Source organism: Moschus berezovskii, chromosome 6, assembly GCF_049115385.1.
Source record: "Moschus berezovskii isolate FMDL1 chromosome 6, NW_MosBer_1.0, whole genome shotgun sequence".
NCBI classification, from domain to species: domain Eukaryota; kingdom Metazoa; phylum Chordata; class Mammalia; order Artiodactyla; family Moschidae; genus Moschus; species Moschus berezovskii.
In genome coordinates this window covers 53,013,043-53,017,284 of record NC_142465.1, presented here as the reverse complement: position 1 = coordinate 53,017,284, position 4,242 = coordinate 53,013,043, and positions in this window count along the sequence as shown.

Here is a 4,242-nt window from a genome sequence, read left to right as displayed (position 1 = left end):
GACTTCGCTGTCAGGGTGGCCAGCTTGTGGCTTGCCAGGTTGCATCCCCTGGCTGAGGTGGGAGGGTAGGGGGTGTCAACGTGACCCAGGGAGAGGAGGGTGATGCCAATGAGGTCTTTGATCCTGGGGTTGTCGGGGCAGGGGGGGGGGAAGCAGCAAGAGCAGGGACCCATAGAGAAATAGGTGTTTTGAGGCTGATCCTCTGGGGGAGAAAGCCTAGGAAGAAGAGCAGTTTTGAATGTGTAGGGCACATTCAAAACATAGAGGGCAGCCAGGAAGGCAAGCCTGATGGAGACTGAGTCCAGCACTCCAGAGGCCAAAGCAAACCTGAGAGAGAAACAGGAAGTGTCCTGGAGCAAGCTCATGAGAAAAAGCCCCGGACTGAGAATAAGAGCAGGAGAAGAAAGACTTGGGGGTGGGGAGGGGTGGGAGGAGTAGGGTCCCCAGAGTGGTCATGTAGTTTCTTACAGACCAGGATCCTTTGATTCCCATTCTATAACAGTGTCTTTGTTTCTTGTTGTAGAATTTACACTGTGCAAGTTGAACAAGGTGATTCACTTCCCGACTCGAGTCAAGGCAAGTGATCCTGTTTGTCACAGTAACTGGGATGGGTGAGGATGCAGCTGGGCCAGTGAGAAGGGGAGACTTCTCTGTTGGACTTGAGGAAGGCATTCTTCTCCTTGGACCTGGACTTAAGAATGATACTGAAGAGATTGCATTTATGTTGGGACTGTGACGGGGGAAGAAGACTGCTTGATAAACATTCCAGCATTTGCACTCCTCCTGTAACCAAGCAGGACCCTATCGGGCCTTCCCAGGACAGGCCTTTCCCCATATCCTCTCTGAAGTACCTAGATAACAGTATCCGATGCACATTTCCCGAGTGGTTTTACAGATGTGAAAAACCCCCACCAAATGGAAAGATGTTAACTACTTGATGACCATAAGCACACAGCCCCACGTTCACTGGGACCTAAGGACTGATAATGTTAACCCCTATTGACAATACCCTGTTCCCTCACCATCAGCCAGAGAATTGTGCAGGAGCTTATTACGTACACTGGGACCCCGCCTCCCTCACCTGGCACTTAAAAATGCTTTGCCAAAGCCCTTCAGAGAGTTCTGGGTTTTTTAGGGCATGAGCCACCTGTCTCCCTGCATGGCTCTGTAATAAACCTTTTCCTGCTCCAGACACTGACATTCTGATTTGTTTGGCCTCACTGCTCATTGAGGACACAAACTTGTACTAATGCTCCCCACTCCCACTTTGATGAGAGGAGTATACTCCTTCAGAGCAGTAATGTCCAGGTTGGCCAGGTGACTTGTCTCATGGTGGGTAGCCAGCCCTTGAATTTGGGTTCAGCCACGTGACTTGCTTTGGCCAATGAGACGTTAGCAGAGGTAACACAAGCAGAGGCTTGAAATGGGCTTGTGAGGTTGTGCTGGCTCTTGGTGCATCTGCTGTGGCCAGAGGAAGAATCTTCCAGGTAGCTGCTGCCCCCTCAACCAAGCCTCAATATACATCCCCAGCCTGCATGGAGGACCCAAGCTTAACTGGACTCCATGTGAAGCAGAGCCTCTAGAATCTAACTTAACTGACGTGCGAAGGGGGTGACTAAGCCCAGGTGACATCAGCTGACCTGTGGCTGTGTGAGAAGGAAACGCTCATTGCTGACTGCCTCTGATATTTTGTAGTTGCCTGTGCAGCAGCATCCTCGTGATAATAGTTAACCAATAGTGACTTTTTCAGAGAGAGGCCAACATGGCAGTGACAGGGCTAAGACACAGTGAGAAAAATACAGTGAGTCCTGGTAACATCATTTGAAACCCCTGATCAAGCTGTTCCTAGATCCAGGTGACTTCTGGAACTTCCCCATTCAGTAAGCCAAAAACACCTATTTTGCTTAAGCCATCTCAGATCAGATTTTTGTCATTGGAATTGGGTCCTGATTTGACTGCTGCTGCTAAGTCACTTCAGTCATGCCCAACTCTTTGCAACCCTATGGACTGTAGTCCACCAGGCTTCTCTGTTCACGGGATTCTCCAGGCAAGAATACTGGATTGATTACTATGCTCTCCTCCAAGGGATCCTCCTTACCCAGGGATTGAACCTGCCTCTCTTATGTCTCCTGCATTGGCAGGCAGTTTCTTTACTACTAGCACCACCTGGGAAACCCCCTGATTCAATTAGCTACATACTAAATGTTAAAAGGATCTATGGGCCCTTACAATGCAAACACACAATATATACATGTATCATAGAGATATCTGCTTATAGAAAGAAGCAAAAAGCAGATAGAAAATTAGAAATCAAACAACAGATGGAGGAAGGGGCTTAGTTTCTTAGAACACAGATTCTGAAATGGAGATTTATGTACAGGTGAACAGTGGGGAGATTTATTTGTAGGACCAATATCTGGGAGGAAGTAAGAGAAACAGAATGAAGCAAAGGGAAAAGCTGAGTTGCAATGCATTTTGCAGCAGAGACCTCAGGAAGCCTCTGGGAGCCCTGGAGCTGGGCTGGCCACTCAGACTTGTTCCCATGGAGGCGAGGGAGCCAGACCTTTGTATCCACCCCATTGACCAGGTATTGGATATGCGCTGGCCTCAGAGAGGCATTGTAACCTTGAGTGAGGCAGCCCCCTTTAGCTGAATGCAGGTCCTAGAGAGACACTCAGCTGTGAGTGGCAGCAGAGGTTGAGAGGCTTGGCCCTAAAGGGGACAGATGACAGTCTGAGAGTCTGAGAGTCTCTTGGACAGCAAGGAGATCAAATCCAATCAATCCTAAAGGAAATCAACCCTGAATATTCACTGGAAAGACTGATGCTGAAGCTCCAATACTTTGGCCACCTGATGCGAAGAGCTAACTTGTTGGAAAAGACCCTGATGCTGGAAAAGATTGAGGGCAGGAGGAGCAGGAGGTGACAGAGGATGAGATGATTGGATGTCATCACTGACTCAATGGACATGAGTTTGAGCCAACTCTGGGAGATAGTGAAGAACAGGGAGGCTTGGTGTGCCGCAGTTTATGGGGTTGCAAAGAGTTGGACATGACTTTGTAACTGAACAACAATGATTGGGTATGGCAACAGAGCATCCACTACAAAGGCCACAGTTTGATGCAGGGACTAGAATGGTTTCTGGCTGAAATTATCTAACAGGTGAAAGTAGAGTATTACCCAGCAGCTATTCGTTGATCTACTTTTGCTTTGCATTATCAACAAGGGAGTCACAAGTCAGTCAGCCAACAAGCATTTGTTTAATATGGAGAGGGTACAAAAGAGCCTGAGGGGTGTGTGTGTATGTGTGTGTGTGTGTGCATGAGTATTCATAGAGAAAATAAGTGATAATATGATAATAGTAATTCGATTCTAGGAAAGTCAGAGGAAATTTGTCTTGAAAAGCCATGTCATAATGTCAATCATTTACTTCTTACAAAAGTGATGGGAGACTAGACGGACTGGCTGGTTCTCCAGTGTACGAGTCTTCACAGTGATGATGTCTGTAAATAAAGCTTTCATGCTGCCGAGTATTCCACAGGCCTAGAGGTACAGACATTCAGTTCTTGCTAAGGGAATCAAGTAGGCCCTGCAAAGCTAGGGGAGGTCTGTTGCTCCCAGAGCTGGCCTGGTGTTCACCATATTGGGAAATGAAGGCCAGTTTCCTCTCTTCAGCATCCTTATCTTTCCTTGGGATATCCTTGTTCCCTCTTACATCTTTCTCAATAGTGTACAGAGCCTCCCGCATGCCAGCTTAGAATGCCAAGGGGGAGTCCTTTTACCTATAGCTCTTCTTGCTGAGAAATTCTGCTTCTTGACTTTTCAGCGCTCTTATGTGGAAATGTGTTACTTACAATGCCTGAAATATTTGGGGTAGAAGGGGTGGAAGCAGGGAAAGTAATAATATTGGCAACACATCATAAATCCTCAGAGACAGGGATGCTGAAAGTGGCAGAATTAAGGACTTTGGAAAGCACACGGGGTCAGCTGTGAAGAGGGCACTATTGTGAAACACTCAAGGACTGTTTTCTTAATCCTGGTGTGCAATATGGTACAGAGAGCATTCAGGAGTTACACCATTAGAGCACTGATTTCACTTGAGTTTAGTATTTCATGTTAATCGTTTTGACATTTCCAGACATTGGCTAATATTGGTCCCCATTCTGTAACAGCCTATTTCCCTCTTCTCCACATGAAAGGCAAAGCTGTTGAGTGTTCCATCCCCATTGGGTCTGGATTTTTA